The sequence below is a fragment of the Ochotona princeps genome, chromosome 13, assembly GCF_030435755.1.
Source record: "Ochotona princeps isolate mOchPri1 chromosome 13, mOchPri1.hap1, whole genome shotgun sequence".
NCBI classification, from domain to species: Eukaryota; Metazoa; Chordata; class Mammalia; order Lagomorpha; family Ochotonidae; genus Ochotona; species Ochotona princeps.
The window spans coordinates 25,762,208-25,779,230 of NC_080844.1; the positions used below are offsets into that span (position 1 = coordinate 25,762,208).

Below are 17,023 nucleotides of genomic sequence, written 5' to 3' on the forward strand. Positions count from 1 at the left end.
TAACCAGCAGGACTTGTATTCCCACAGGGCTTGGCCCACATATTCTCCCCAGAATCTACCCACTGACTGGTTCTCTCGGATGCTGGTTAGTCCCGTGGCCCTACCTTATGTGACTCGTCCCCTGCGCCAACACATTCAGTCTAGACCTAGCCCTGCTAGACAAGCACTCAGCCCTAGCTTTTGCGGACTGGCGTGTGGTGGTCAGCCATGTTCCACGTTAACAAGTCCAATTCAGGACTCTCCTGTGGGCTGGTGCAAGAGAATGATACAAATAGATCTTCCAGGCTCTCCCCTCGAAACCTCCAGGTTTCTACTCAAGTAGATAGCTAAACTAAATTTTCAACCAATGAAATAAAATTTCACGTAGCTGCACTATTTTGCATTCCCTTCAGCACTTCTTAAGAGCTGTGATTGTGCTCCTCTGTGACCTTTATCCTAAGTGAAGACTCTTGTGCCCTTGAACATTGTACCTACTCAAAGGCAGTTAACTTGGATCACTCTAAAAATGCTTTCTGGACAAGCAAAGTTTTCTGATGTAGCACTCATTAGAAGTGTTATTTCCTACCATGTGTTTATAATATAACCAAGTTATATGTTTGATGATCAAGCATTATATATACACGGCTGTATTACAATAATTTCATAATGTAGTTTTAATACAGCTCATTGCTTTTGATAGCAAAAATATAGAAGTTCATGTTATACCACAGTTGAATAACATATAGTAGTATAGTTAAAAAATTATCTCATGTATTGTGGCTGTAGTTTTTCTACATTCTCATAACTATTACTTTCTGTTTTTTTTTCTTGATCTCATGTGTCAAAGATTTAAAAAATTTTTTGGTATTTACAGTTTATGGAATTAAGCAATATTGCATCTTTGATTTACATTTAATCAATTTTTACTTTTAATAACTTTTATCTACTTATTTAGCTATTTTAAAACTGTTTCAAAAACCTAATTTTCATGATTATAAGGTACATAACATGCATTTTATCATCTTAACTCTGCGTTTAGCTCCAGAAAGTTTTGTCTTGAAGAATTGAAACTCTATACCAATTATACAACAACGATTCAGTTTCTACCAGACTCCCAACACCCACATTCCCTATTTGTAACTTCCCTAATTTTTTCTCTGCAAGTTTGAGTTTCTGTCATCTTCAATTGGTGTACTTTTAAAAATGATTTTAGTCATTTAATTTTAAAATTTTGAGGTAGTATGTACTTATTTTGTTCTATTTTGATTTCCTAAGCAACATTTTTAGTATTTTTGACACATTTGTCAGAATGTTCCTTTTTTTTCTGTTTGTTTAGAGAAATTGTGTCTTTTTTTTTTTTACTGATCTGCCTACCTACCCATCCATATATCTTTTGAACTGTGAATTATTTTCAACATGTTGAATACTTTTTTTTATCTGTTTATGTGCTTGTGAGGAGGAGATTTGTACACCTCTCAAGTATAGAAAGTCGAAGTGTATTTTGTTAAAGAATATGTGGATACCAGTTTGAATGTTTTTGTGGCAGACGCTGGGTGAAGGAATGGTTATGTGTTCTGAGAATTTGTTTTGGCAGATAACAAGTTTGTTTGTATTCCTTTTAAGATTGAGAACTAAGCAGCAAGCAGTCCGAGGCAGTTGTTTGGTAGGGGTGGTTTCTGCGTTGTGACAATGTGTTTTTTACTTGCTTGGCCTGGTAGTCAAGTTAGTTGGAGCTAGCTGTTTCCATTCTTCAATTTATGAACCTCCCTAAGAGAGCTAACTGGAGTCATTGGACCTGCATACTTTCCCTAGAAGTTCAGTAAGGATTTGATATCTTGGATTTTCACATGTCACGCTTTCTGTTAGTCCCTACTTCTCTTAAGATAATCTCAGAGATAGTGATCCCATAGTGCTTAGAAACACAGTATCATGTTGGAATGATGACACTTGAACATTCTCATGTTAGGATAATATTTACTCTGGTAAATAAATAGAGTGTTCATTCATTCAAAAGTTTTCTAACTGTTTTTTATTTTTTTACAACCTTAGAAAAAAATATTACCTGTGTTATCAATTAAACAAGTTACTTGGACTCTGCTAATTCTTACTTGATGTTTTAAAACCAGAAATCTAGAATGGGCTGAGCAATGGCAAGATTTTTACAATTTTGGATGTACTTGCCATCACTTCTCGGCCTTTTGGCTAAGATCAAGTGAATGTACTTACCAATGCCTTATGAAGTTTCCAGTTAATATTTCACTCGTTATCAGTTGAATGCTTATACTTTTTATATATATTAAGGTTTATGTGTCATGGACAGATTCTTTTTAAACAATCTGTTTGTATATTGAATGGTTGTCTCAGTATGATTCTATATGACATCGTCACAATAGACTTGAAATTAGGGATATTTTTAAAATATGTCTTCTGAAAATGTGTATTTTTTAGAAGTTATCTGAACAAAGTAAAATAGGGCTGGGTAGGCATTCTTTGCCATTTCAACAACAACAACAGAAAATAATTCAGTGTCTTGAAAGAAAAACTCTTTCTTGAGATGGTAAAATATAATTGTTTTTCATAGACGTATTTCAGAGAATGATATCTTTGTTGGAGATTTGTTCAGAAATTAGGACAGTTCAGCATGAATTGTTTTTAGTCAATCCAGAAGGGATAGATGGAAAGATATTTGACAAAAAAAAAAATCGGTCTTTGGAACAAAGGGATAGTTCCAAACTCTGTATTCAACATTTTCTATTATTGTATTCTTAAGCAAGCCTCTTGAGTGCTCAAATTTCAACCTGAAAAATTAGAGTATTACAGTCTAAAACCTAGCGTTTGGAAGAAGTGACTGCAGCATATTTTTAGAGGTTAGAGTAAATTTTTTTTTTTTTTTTTTTTGCTAACAGCAGTAATCTAGGGGAGACCCTCTTCCAAATTCCAAATTCCAAATTCTGCCTTGTTTTCTTCCCATTCAAGTCAGCATAATTTACTAATTGTTACACTTTTGGAACTTCTAGTAAGTGAGTTGCCACTATGATAACTTGAGTTTCACATTTTATGAATAAGCCTTTTAACATACTTACTTCCTTGCTGTATCAGGCAATTAGTAGAGCTCTGACAATGCTTCTCCACAGTGTGGATGAACTCGTGTCTATTTATATTAATGGATGATTCCTTCATAAGCACCTTGTTCTGTAACAGTTGGTCTTATAATAACCTTGCATACATACCCACCTGTATAAAGAGTCTGTGACTTAGATGTATGAAATATGCTCAAATTAATGTAAGTCATCATTATGAATCATCAGTCACTTGAAGGGCCACTTACATAACATCTCTTTTAACCTCCTATGTGAGAAAAATGTTCTTGTCATATTTAGGGAGACACTTGTCAGGGAAAGAAAAAGAGGACATTATACACTGAACTGAGAAGTTGACATGCGCACATTCTTCCTACTATTTCATGGTCTTGGGCTTTTAAGAAAGGTTCCTTCATTTTTTATCAGAAACATTTTTAAAATTTATCTTAATGAATAAAATGTGATGGAGAATGTGTGTGTAAGAGAAACAGATTTCCAGTTCACTGCTTAAATGCTTGCAAAACTGGTGTTGGGCTAAGGTGAAGCCAGGCGCAAGGCACTCAGTGCAGAACTCTCACATGGGTGGCAGGAGTCCACTTGAGTATCACTGCTGTCCTCCAGGGTCTGAGCTGCTGGAATCAGGAGCTAGACCCAAGGGTGGAACCCAAGTACTCTGATAAAGCACCTGAGTATCATGTCTGGTGTTTAAACTTCTAGGCTAAATGCCTGTCCCAAGCATCCTTCTTAAACCAAAAAGCATTGTAACAGGGATACATGAGGAAGCCTAAGTGAGGGTAAAATTTTGTCTTTTAGCCTTTACTGGAAGGTTTTGCTCTCTCATTCAACAATTTAGAAAGCATAGTTTCTTTTTGAAGTAAACAAAGAAACAGATGGGTGCTAATTAATTAACATCCTCTATTCCTAGGTGAAAAATATAAACTTTTAGCTTCTTGAGAAATATGTTTAGCAATTTGAAGGACAAACTCAGTTTTGTGTTCTAGGCATCCTAAGGTTTTCTCCAAAATTCTGACTTTATTCAGATTTCAGTTGCATCTGTAGTAGGTATCTATATAATGTTCTCTTCTAATAAGGTACCTAACTATGCTAAATGATTCCTTCTTGTATAGTTAAGTGTGGACATATGATTCAGGCAATATAGTATAAGCAGAAGTGATGGATATCGTTTGCATATTTGGACTAGAAAATGTCCCATAAAAGCCTCTGCTTCTTTCTATTTCTGTACCCAATGATGAAAAGCTAGAAGATGAATCTGAAGCCTGTAGGGTATGTGGGAAGCCCAGGATGGAACGAATGTGGATTACTAAACCACCATTTTGCATTATCTCCGAAGTTACAGATCAACTGCTGACTGCAAAAGTGAAAGTTCATTGTGATCTGGGGAATGTTTCAGTTCCAGTAACCAGATTGGATGCATGGTAGCTTGAATCTGCTTAAACAACTTGTATTTGATGATCTAAATTTGGTTATCTGTATTCTTTTGTTCACTCCCTCTCTTTAGTGGTTCCATTCATATTTTTTTCCACCTCTTTTTTTATTATATTTTTGACACTCTTTACATAGTTAATTAGGGTAAAAAGGTTCAAGGGTTATAGGAAAGTGGGTAAGACTATTATTTCCATATTGTTTCCTTCATGTCTCTGAGGTAAAGGGGGATATTGAGGGAGAAGCCCAACCAGTTTCCCACCCATCCCAGGTCCCAGATGCGGCATGCTCTGAGATATTTGCTCAAGTGGTTTTGATAGTTCACCAGTTATGAATCACTGCGAATCTCGCCACTCCAAGCATGATGATGTCGCTGAAGAATCCACTGATTGACATAGTCCATCATAGAGTCTCCATTTGCCCAGCATTTCTCTGCCAACATATAGCTGAGGTGGTTGATTGACTTGTTCTGTCTTCTGTCTTCTTGGTTAGGGTTCTGAGTCCAGCATTTCAATTGGGGAGATCCCCAAAAAAACTTTGTTTGAGGTGTTCCCAGACCAGATTCTTGTATGTTCTAGAAAGCACAGAGCCTGGCACAATCCATTGCCCCAATGCAATTGCTGGGTTGGTTCTGTTTTCAGCCCCGACTTCCACTGGAACCAATGGATGTTGCAGTGCAGCCTGGTTCTGCCCAGCACATACTTGGCCACTCGCATAAACCAGTGGTAGCTGCAGCCTAGTCAGAGCGACCCACAATAACCCCCACCAGGCCCACTCCCTACCCTGGTCTGCCAGTCTGTGTAGCAGACTAGTCCAGCCTGTCGGGTATTGAAGCTTAGTTCCATCTAACCAGCTCAACTATCCAACCCTCACGAATGCTGTTGAGTAACTCTGTCTAGCCACCCCAGCCCCTGTCTAGTTTTCGTGCCCTCCCGTAGAAGTGGTAACCCAAGAGGGAGGAGCCCACTATTTCCCTCCCAGGTTTCTCTCACTCCTGGATTATGCACTCTCCAGGTGTTTCCATTCATATTTTTTGAATATATTCTATAGAATCCCAATAGCTAAGAATGTTAATAGATATTATAGTTGATAACATTGGCTTAAGAAAGGATTAACTTGTTATTTTACTTGGACCTCTTGCTCCATGTTTGCATGTTTGGTTGTAATGAGCAATATATTACAGGCATGTTTTAGAATAAATAACTGCCTATCTTCCTTTTACTAGCTAACATATTATAATACACATGAAGGTACATTAGTCTAGACCAATAGGTACATGTTTAATAGTTTTTCCATTTGAATTTTCTTCCTCTACATCATTGCCTTCCAGTCAGTCAGGGTTAGTGGTCATGTTATTTGCAATGTGCAAAAAGGCATATGTAGGTAATTGGTGTTCAACCTTATACCAATGCTTTAAAATGTTGGTGGACCATTTAGGCATCTTGCACATTTGTTGATAGGATATCCCCTCAAAACCAAAATACTTCTGCATATAATTAGTCCTGATGTCTGAAAATTTCATGGGACTTTTTATAGGTTATGATGTATCTTACCTAAATGTTACTTGGAATGTATTTTGTAGAATGGTGAAAGCTAACTAGTATTTTATTTGGAATAAATTGAGGCTCATAAGATGTTATATGAGCAATCAAGTTTTAGGATCATAGGTTTATAACATAAAGTGATTCTGATTAGAGGCAGGAGAGAGGAGAATGGAGAGTTAAAATTTTTTTTAATATTTATTTTTTTATTGGATAGTCAGATATACATAGAGGAGAATAAACAAGGAGGAAGATCTTCACTCCCCAAGCAGCTGCAATAGCTGGAGCTGAGCTGATCTGAAGCCAGGAACTAGGAGCCTCTCATGCAAGTGCAGAGTCCCAAGTCTTTGGGCCATCCTTGACTGCTTTCCCAGGCCACAAGCAGGGAGCTAGATGGGAAGTGAGGTCGCCAGGATTAGAACCAGTGCCCTCATGAGATCTGTGTGCATGCAAGGCGAGAACTTTAGCTGCTAGGCTACCATGCCAGGCCTGAGAGTTAAATTTTTTTTTAAAGATTTATTTATTTTTATTACAAAGTCAGATATACTGAGAGGAAGATGTTCCATCCGATGATTCACTCCCCAAGTGAGCTGCAACAGCCGATGCTGTGCCGATCTGGAGCCAGGAGCCAGGAGCCAGGAACCTCCTCCAGGTCTCCCACGTGGGTGCAGGGTCCCAATGCATTGGGCCGTCCTCGACTGCTTTCCCAGGCCACAAGCAGGGAGCTGGATGGGAAGTGGAGCTGCCGGGATTAGAACCAGCACCCATATGGGATTCTGGCACATTTAAGGCGAGGACTTTAGCCGCTAGGCCATGCTGCCGGGCCCGAGAGTTAAAATTTTTAATAAACAATCCAAATAATCAAACAGACAATGAATTTGGGCTGTACAAGTTCTGTTTCATAGCTTAGTAATTAAGCCATGCATTGTTTGTTTTGCTGCTCTATGTTTCAGTTTTCTACTGGAAAAAGAAAGATAATAAGTATTTATAAGTTGGTGTAAGTATCTATAAGTGAAAGAGAGCGAGAGAGAGCTTTTTCATCTGCTGGCTCACTTTCCCAGGTAGCTCAATAGCCACAGCTTGACCAGGCTGAAGCCAGAGCAAGGAAGTGCATTCAAATTTCTCCTGTGGATGGCAAGGTTCCAAACACTTGGGCCATCTTCTAATGCTCTTCCTAGGCCACAAGCAGGAATCTGGATTGGAAGTAGAGGAGCTGGTATATAAACTAGCACTCATATAGGATGTCAGTAGTCACAGGCAGTGGCTCTACTGATTGCATCATAGCCTCAGCATTCCCTCCCCTACAACCATTGAATCATCTTCCTGTATTGAACAAAGGAAACTTAACGGGACATTTTGTGGAGGAAAAACTGGCCAAGTTCTTTGTTACATGCCATTCAAAGATCATGCTTGAAACATATCCATTCATAAATGTTTCACAGAATTTAAAGGGGAGGATGGGATTCTTTCCATAACCTAAGGTAATGGACATATGATTGATAAACCTGTGCAGCCTCTTCAATTTTGAGCAATTTTAATCATCTTTCTTTTTGAAATTCAGAGAAGATACATGTTACTTGCACTGTTGTTACTAAGTGTAGTCATTTATCAGTGCTTAATGAAATGTTACTTCGCCTATGCCCTTTGACACAAAGCATTCCCAAGACAGAGTTCAGAACTGTTCTTTAAACATTTAACCATCTGTTGTGGAATAGCTGTTGTGTTTTGTTAGGAAGTACCTGAAGAGTATGCTTTCTTTGTGAGACTGATTTGTCTTTTTTGGCTCTGCTTTAAAGTTATTAAGGGAAGAATCTAGCTGACACCCAATGGTGATGTATAAATACACTGAGAAAGAAAAAAAAGGTGTAGATAAAAATGTCTCTCCAGACAGTTTGGTGAAAATAGGATTACTTTTATTGATATGTCAGGTGGAAGATCATTTAAAACATATTCCCTTCTTTATTTTCCTAAACTCATTCTTTTGTTTTGTATTCACTTAAGAGTCCACCAACAGACATGTAGTAAGTATCAAACATACGTAAGTACCACTCTTTAATTACAAAAATTTTTGTTCTGTTATCTACAGGGTCTACAATACAGCCATGCTATCTGGTTGGGACTTGGATTATAGAATAAAATATATAGCAAAAATAAAAGAAAAGGAGTAATACACACCCCAGATATTCTTCATTGTTGGCATTTATTAAGTACCTACTGTGTGACAGGCATTTTTAAAATTTATTTATTTATTTATTTTTTTTTAAACTCTTTAAAAAGATTTATTTATTTTTATCTTAAAGTTATATATACAGAGAGGAGGAGAGGCAGAGAGGAAGGTCTTCATTCCACTGATTGACTCCCCAAGTGACTGCAACAGCCAGAGCTGAACCAATCCAAAGCCAGGAACCAGGAGCCAGGAGCTTCCTCCAGGTCTCCCATGGAAGTGCAGGGTCCCAATGCATTGAACCATCCTTGACTGCTTTCCCAGGCCACAAGTGGGGAACTGGATGGGAAGTGAGGCTACTGGGATTAGAACTGGCACCCCTATAAGATCCTGGTGTGTGCGAGGCAAGGACTTTAGCCACTAGGGCACTGTGCTGGGCCTGACGGGCATTTTTTTTTTGTAATTTACAATTACTAGATTATTTAAGCCTCATACTTTTAAAATCCCTATGGGAAAGGTAAACAAGTCACAATAAATGGATTTAGTGCCTTTATTAGCAATTTATAGCAATAAATATTAGAGATAGGATTTGTAAAATTTAGCTTCCTGGAATCTCTTCGCTGATTCACAAAAGACTTATTGATAACGTCTTATTAGATATTTAGAATATATCAAAAGCCTTGAACCCGTTACTAAGAAAAACAGTGATACTATAGCCATAAAGTCACTCTTACAGGCAGAAATCTGTTACTATTTGGTTATTGTTCACTGGACTTGGTGCTCGGAGCCAATAATCATATATGTGGACTACTGACTGATGGTCAATAGCTGAAGTTTATTAATAGCATCATATTTTAAAGACTGAAGGTCACATAGGAAAAAGGGAGGAAGGTTTGAGGAATTTATTTATCAATAGAAAGAAGGAGTTGGCTTGAGGCTATAGGAATTCCTGCATCCCAGCCTTGGAGAGGAAGCGCCCTCTTAGTTCTGTTATCTAAGCGTGAGGATTAGTTAGTTTCTAATGTGTGCATTTTCATATCAGCTGCTCCCCTAGTATTCCCAGAATGTTCCTGACCTGTTACAGCTGGCCATGACTCAACACTGGCAAGGCTTCTGAATGTCCTCACTTCATCAATTATCTTCCTACAGATACAATCAGTGATGTCCTACTACAGTTCATCAATTGGAATTTGACAGAGACTTATGTAAGAAAACAAGTCCAATTAAGAGTGTGTGTGTGTATAAAATTAAAATATGTAAAAAAATACATGTGTATGTCAGTTTTAGGGTTATAAAAATTACTGACCAGGAGGTAGAATGCCTCCTCCGTAATCTTCCACCCAAAAGCTTTCTTTATTGTTAACATTAGTGCGATAAACTCATAATTGATAACTAGATGTTGATATATGATTATCAGATGAAGTCGATGGTTGTATTAGGGTTTTAGTTTTGCTGTACACCTCCATGGGTATAGGGCCATGCATTCATTGTTTAAACTGTCCTGCAGAGCAGTTTCAATGCTCTACAAATTCTTTGTGTTCCTTGTTTTACCTCGTCTTCCATCCTCAAACACCTGGAGATCATTGATGTGTTTTATAAGTTCTTGTCGAGTTTTGTCTTTCCAGCAAATTATATTATTGGAATCATCAAATAGGCTTTTCAGACTGGTTTAGTTCACTGAGCGATATACACTTTAGTCTCCTATATGAATTTTTAATACAGATTATTATTCTATAGTCTGCATGTACCACAATTTGTTTATCTATTCACCTACTGAAGAAAACTCTAGGTCTATGTTTTCACAATTATGAATAAAGTTGTAATAAACATTTGCATGCTAGTTTTTGTGTGAATGTAAATGTTCAACTCAGTTGGGTAAAAAAAAAGGACCATGATTGCTGGCTTCCAGAGTAAAACTATGTTTAGCTTTGTAAGAAACCACCAAGTATATTCCAGAGTGACTGTACCATTTTTCATATTTAGCAGTGAAGAAAAGTTCTCATCATTTCATCCTCCTCAGCGTTTTTTGTTGATAGTAGTATGGATTTTTTGCCATTCTTGTAAATGTGTAGTGATGTCTTATTGTTTTAATTTGCAATTGCCTAAAGACATATGATGTTGAATATATTCTCATATGCTTAATTTACCATTTTCAAACTTTCAGTGAATTTTTTCACATTGTGGTGCATTTTTATTTATTTAAACATGTTTATTTAAATCTACTTGAAAGGCAGTGTGAATGGGATTGTTGAAAGCAGGAAAGGGAGAAATGAGTCACTAAATGAAACCCCTACTCAGAAGATATTCAATAGGCTGTGGATACAAGGATGCAGAAATCACCAGAACCAATCTTAATTGCCACTAGAACAGGTTACAATTAGAAAATAGAAAGAGCTGATGGAGGATGTACTCACTGCTGGCATCTCTGTTTTACTTAGTGAAGAGGGAAACTCTTGGGCATGGAAGGCTGAAACTGGTAACTCTACATAATAACAATTTTTGATGATTTTAGGATCACAGTAACACCTATTAAACCTATTCTTATCTGTACATATAGGCTTGGCTGTAGCTATTCTGCTACCAGAGGATTTTTTGAAGGGAAAAATATCTATCCCAAATCAGCAAAGACTTTAAAATTTCAAAGACCTTTTATCTTAAAAGCTTTTCTGATGTAATTTTTCACATGGTTCTTAGAACACATATATACAGAGAATATATGAATTCCAAACTAAAAAACTGAATTAGGGACCTCATTAAAAGAAAAAAGATATATCATTTTGCCTTTTCAAAATAGCCACCTAATCTTCAAAAAGGTCCCGAGGTCCGTGCAATAATATTTTGTATATGAGAACGGGAAGTGTGAAAATTTGCTTGATATCTTCTGTCCTTAGTTGAATCACAACCTTGATTATGTGGCAGGAAAATTATACTCAAGTAATCCGTGTATCTCTGAACCAAATAAGAGAAAGAAAGTAAAAGCCTGCGGGGTTCAGGAGAAATCTTTATGTGTCTTCATCTCACTAATTGGACACTCCTTCTTGTATCATTTACTTTGAAAATACTGCTTTTTAGAGGGAAAAGTGTCATTTAACCTAGGGCTTAGAGTAGTTCTTGTGAATCTAAGACTTTTTTTAGGTTGTGTAAAGAAGTCTACTTTAAAGCTTGAGGCACTTCTCTTATTCTCTTTTTACATGATTTGTGGACACAAAGTTATACATAGTCTCTGTGTTGAAAAACCGTTTTGATAAGCCTTAAATTTTTTTAAATAAATTTCAAAATTGAGATTCAAGAAAATGTGGACCTAAAAGCTGAAGAGTTCTGCAGAATAATTAAAAATACTTTTGCCATTTTAGTTGGTAGTTCATCCAATCTTACTATGTTTCCCTTAGGAAAATACATTTTCAAGTTAAAGTGGATTCTTCTCTGACAAATGTTGATCATACTTGGATGATGGGTAGGAGTGCTTGTCCATTAGTTGGGGTGGAGGTCAAATTGGAATTACATGTTTGAAGGTGTGGTGGCATTGCTTTCATCTGATGCTATTACAGTGATTCTGAAAAGAACCCATTTGGAAATTTAAAGCTCAATCTTGACTACTCTATAGCAGTGCCACATCTCCATGTGAATGAATTAGATTTTGCAAACCTTATTGACTTTGCCTTTTCTCCTAATGTCCAGGCTCAAAGAGATACCAATATTAAGGCATTATTTCTTTAGGATCTACAGGAAATGCAATGAATGCATTTCCCTGATGTCAATGCTATTGGAAGAAAAACTGATGCCCCATGAAGGAATATAAGGCCTCTGTTATATTATCTGATTTTAATAACTAGAAAACTAGATTCAATATGTAAAATAGTTGTTCCCACAGTCATAAAACAGCCATTGAAGAACTGTGGTTTCTGAAAGAAGGGAAGGGAATGGAAGTGAACTGGGTAGATGCCTTAGCTTTATGCATAGAGTCATTTAAAAGCAATGGTATAAGGAGTAAACATCTGAAATGATCTCACAATCCTCTTCAGTTAGAGCAGTAGGAATTAGAGTTTAAGGAAGCTGAGGTGGCTAGAATCTGAAATACCAGTAACTGTGATTGGAGACTTACAGAGAAATAACTCTAGGAACATGGCCAAATCTTATTTGGCACACATAATTGTAACATTCATAAAACTGCAAAAAAACAATTTCTGAGGCAATTGAATGGATAGGGTATGATGAACTGGGATGGGGATTGTAAGCCAAATACTTCTCAGAATTTATATGGGACTTGGGATCACATTAATCGTGTCCATTGGGGAGACCTGAATGAATACATTGGACATTCAATAAAGCCTCGAAAGATGAAACTCGTTTGAACTCAATCAAAAAGCGTGACAATAAAACTCAAAGGATTAAAGTGATATTAAAAAAAGTAACTGCATGCAAAAACAAAGCCCAAGGTTTTTAGGAAATATAATATGGTATTTTCAAAGAATCACAGAACATAATATAAAATTGCTGAGTACGTGAAGAAGCAAAAAATACATAACTGTAGCAAAAATACTTATCTATGCAGTTTACTGTAAAGTATCTCAGAGAGACTGAGTTCCTAGAATGTTCCACTCTGCTAACAATATTCATAATAGTGGTAGGGCCCTAGAAGGGACAAATGTTCCTCAGGTGGGCCTGAAGGAAACCTTATCCTTATTGGAGATTTCTAATAGGAATTTGTCCAATGATGTGATCTCCCTCTGGCAACAGCCAAAAATACTGGCAGGGGGCCCAACCAAACTTGATCAGCTCATATTCTTTACATGACATAAATTGTTTTAGATATGACAAAAGGAATATGAAAATTATGACCCAAAGAGATAGAGTCACACCCATCACTGCTATATGTGAAGAATTAATATATACTCGATTGAGTCCAAGTGATGAGGGGATAAATCAGGTAGTTGCTCAGATAGCTACCAGTGGGAATTAAATGATGAATGTGTGTATTTGTGCATGTGTGACAATGGGGCTTCATTTAATCTCAGTTGGAGTGGCTTTCATTCAAACAAACAAACAAACAAACAAAAAAAACAAACGAGTGACTTGGAAGACAATGCCATGAGCCCATTTTATCTGTCTGAAGTACAAGACATGTAAGAAACATGTCACCCAATAACAGCAAAACTTTATGTATTCTTTAGAGAAGCAACCCTAACATTCATCAATATAACCTCTTCTCTGTGTAATATAAAAAAGTCAGCTGATTTAAAAGAATTGAAATCTTACTGTGATGAAATAGATTAAAATCAAATTAAATATAGAAATTTGAAAATTCATCTGGTACTTGGAAGCTAAACACCACATGGTGAACTAGCTTATAAAGAATAAACCACAGAGAAAATTTCAAATATTTTAAGTGAATGAAAATATAAGACATCAAGTTTTTGAGGATAGAGCTAATATTAGTACTTACAGGAAAATGTATAGATGGAAATACATCTAATAGAAAAAGATAGAAGTCTAACATCAATGACCTAATCTATTTTAAGAAGGTGGAAAAAATAATGAAGTAAAATCAGCCAGGAGAATAAAAGAAGTAATAGGGTGAAGAGGTAAGCACAGAAGAAGACATTTGTAGATTCTGCCAGGAGCTGTAACTGCTATATCTTGGAAGTTCTTCATGTTGCCATTCTCTTCTGTTCACTTCTGTTTTCGTGAAGGCTAATAGGTGTTTTGAGCATCCACAGTCGTGGAGAGTCAGATGATTTCTCGATGGCAAAAGGAGATCTGCAGAGAAACACAACAGTGATTTGTCGCCAGATGGCCAAGGTGGTCAGCCACAGTTGGGGTTAATTTGAGATTATGTAAACGTGTTGTGAAGATTGTTAGAAATATGTGAGAAGGAAATGGTGAAACTGTTGTGTAGTCATGTATGGTGAAGACTCTGAGATTTGGAATTAATAAAATCTTACCTCGCAGGAATATTTCAGTCCAAAATTTTTATAAAGCTGTATATTTTCTCTAGTGTTAGGAATGGGGTTCTGTGGAAGTGTTCACTGTGAGAAGACATTTGGCATTAACTAAGGAACACTAATTTAGGTAGACAGCCATTTGGCTGCGGATCACAGTTCAAAGGGAAGCACTACGTGGTGATGTACAGGACATGTAGGTCTCATTGAGATATTGCTATCAGTAAGATTTTTTGAACTGTTGTCATTTTTGCATAGTGGAAACACCAGATAGAACCATAGATCTTCAGGCTTCTTGTGCAATACCTTTCTGTATGTGATTTTTTTTTATTATAGTAAGCATTAAACAACATCATTGTTAAGTTACTTATTAAATAGATATTGAGTATTTTCAGTATGCTATTCAATATTTCATGTTTTGGAAATGCAGGAATGTATGAGAGATGCCTACTTTTTGTTTCATGGGTGCATTTTGTTTTGGGAAAAAGAACTGAAAGCAAAAGGAAGTAAATATTGAAGTAATTTCAGTGATGTATCAAGGGAAAATGATGTGATCAAGTGACTTGTAAAAAAGTGGTAGTGACATTACATAATGTAGTCAGAGAAGTCCACTTTGAGCAGGCAGCATTTGAGGGGAGATTGAATGATGGAGAAACAGTAAGGCAGTGTAGACAAGTTTCTGGATATGGAAAACTTCAGCGGGCCCGTGTTTTGGCACAGCAGATAAATCCACTACCTGCACTGCTAATATCCTGTGTGTCTGGCTTTGTGCCCTGACTGCATCACATCTGATCCAGCTCCCTGCTAAAAACTTGTAAAAAGCAACAGATTACCAAAGGGTTTGTCCTCTGCCGCCCACAGGAGAGACCTGGAAGAAGCTCCTGTCTGTGGATGAACCAGCAGATGAAAGATCTCTTTCCCTCTCTGTCTCTCCTTTTCTCTGCAACTCTGACTTTGAAATAAATAAACCTTTTAAAAAGGAGAAAAGTACAAGCCTTTAGGCTGGAATGTTCTGTTTGCTGTTGAATCTTGTCTAGAATCTGGAATGTGATGATGGAGCTCTTATCCTCGTCTTCCTTCTATTCTCCTGTAACTATGATCTTCATTTTTTTTCATATAACATATGAGGGACTTGAAATCCTTTTCTGTTCCCCCAAAGTACAGGACAACCAGAAATACCAGACACTATCACATTGGGTGAAATGCTGAAAGTGTGAAAGACAGCTAGAGCCAGTAGGTAGCTAGCGTTAGAAAGCTCAGTGAAACCTGGAGATCTGCTTCAGCCCTCCCAGAGGCCCAAGGATGGTCCCTAAAGCTTTCTGCATTTTGCCTATTTGCTTACCTGTGCTTGAAAAGCTAATAAAAGGGGTGGGTTGGTCTCTGTCCCTGGATTAAGATTATTTTAGGAATAAATGGAAGAGCAGAGTGGGATGTTTCCTAATAACGCACTATTTCTGTGAATGGCAGGGAGTGAGACACCTTCTCCCCTGACAATAGCTTAACCCCAAGCTACACTGTATTGATGTTGTACCCAAGTGGCAGACCCATATTATGCCTGAAATGGAACAAATTCTGTAGGGATATGTTTATTCACAGTTGTTTCCTTCAGGCATAAGCCAACAAATACATTTCAAGGAGATTTAAAAACATATCTTTAGTTTATTAGAAAGATAAATCATTACATTTGAATGCTTGGTTCCAGTTTGGAGCAAGTTTGTCCCACTGAATTTACAGTGATGGTGAGGGATCATGGTCATGGGTGCTCACATCCCTGTTGCTTGGGATGGCATTTTGAGGATGCCGGAATATTACTCACCTTGGAATATTTCAACTAAATGAATGGAATAAGAAGGAAACAATGTCTAAGAATACCTAGGTATACCAAAAGTAATCACTGTTTTGGAGGAATTGAAGAAAAGTGAGTGAAATTTAACAGATGGGCTGCAACACTTTTCATGAATAACTCATGAGCAAACTAAATATAGGGCAGCCATCCATAATGCTGAGTATTTATGAGGCAGTAGAACACGTACATAGAATTCTTATTGGGGGACATCTAAGACTGTCAGTGGTTCTCTCACTGAGGCAAATGCTTGATATCTGCCTATGTAAATGAGAACATAGCTTTCATTGAATGGTATAATTTATGCTTTGCACTTAATGTAACCTATTGTAAATCTTTTGGAGAAACTACAATAATTCTGTCATCACTGTATATGAAATGGCATAAAACCTGTGTAGCGGTTCAGACACGTGGCAAGAAGAATATAGGACTGATACAAGGTTAGCTATGGAAGTAGCTGCTTTCCTCAAGAGTGCTATGTCCATTTTGGGCTGAGGTTGCAAATTTGTAGCTCAATCTCTGATGAACATTTCTGTTCCTGTTGTTCCTCCTACAGCACCAGTTGAGAAAGATTAGTAGCCAACATGCTAAAACTAGAATATCTTTTTAATTTAAAGCATCTCTTAAGCAAACCTGGCAACACAAGTTTTGTGTTCCTGCAGTTACAATTATTTTGAATTGGCTGTCAACTCCCACTTAAGATTAGTCATAAGGTTTTTGTTTTAGCAAGCTTTGACCTAGTCCACTTCATTTACATCCTTTTCCATTTGAGATTGAAACTTTCGTTTGGATACATTATGTATGTGTGTACTTTTTTTAATAAACAAAATTTTGAGAGGGAGGGAAGAAGAAGGAGGGAAAGAAGGCTGAATACGTATTCCAGTGGCGGTATTTTTAATACTACTATTCTGCTTTACAAAGGAAGTGTTTGGTACACACATTGTATCTCCAGCAGGTTGTGGGTCAGTGATCTAGAACTAAACGTATTTATAGGTAGGAAAAATATCATTAGTCTTTGCCAATATTTATTAATA

The 17,023-nt window shown here is 37.0% G+C and overlaps 1 long non-coding RNA gene across 2 annotated transcripts in view; it reads left to right on the forward strand.

The window, feature by feature from the left end:
* Nucleotides 1-17,023, forward strand: part of LOC131481622 (uncharacterized) — a 340,971-nt gene that overhangs the window by 198,683 nt on the left and 125,265 nt on the right. The window contains exon 4 of one of the 2 annotated variants that reach the window (XR_009246454.1): nt 13,898-13,986. The exons of the other annotated variant lie outside the window; for it this stretch is intronic. This is a non-coding gene — a long non-coding RNA (uncharacterized LOC131481622). Of the gene's footprint in view, nt 1-13,897; nt 13,987-17,023 lie in introns of those variants that run through there. 2 annotated transcript variants of the gene reach the window in all.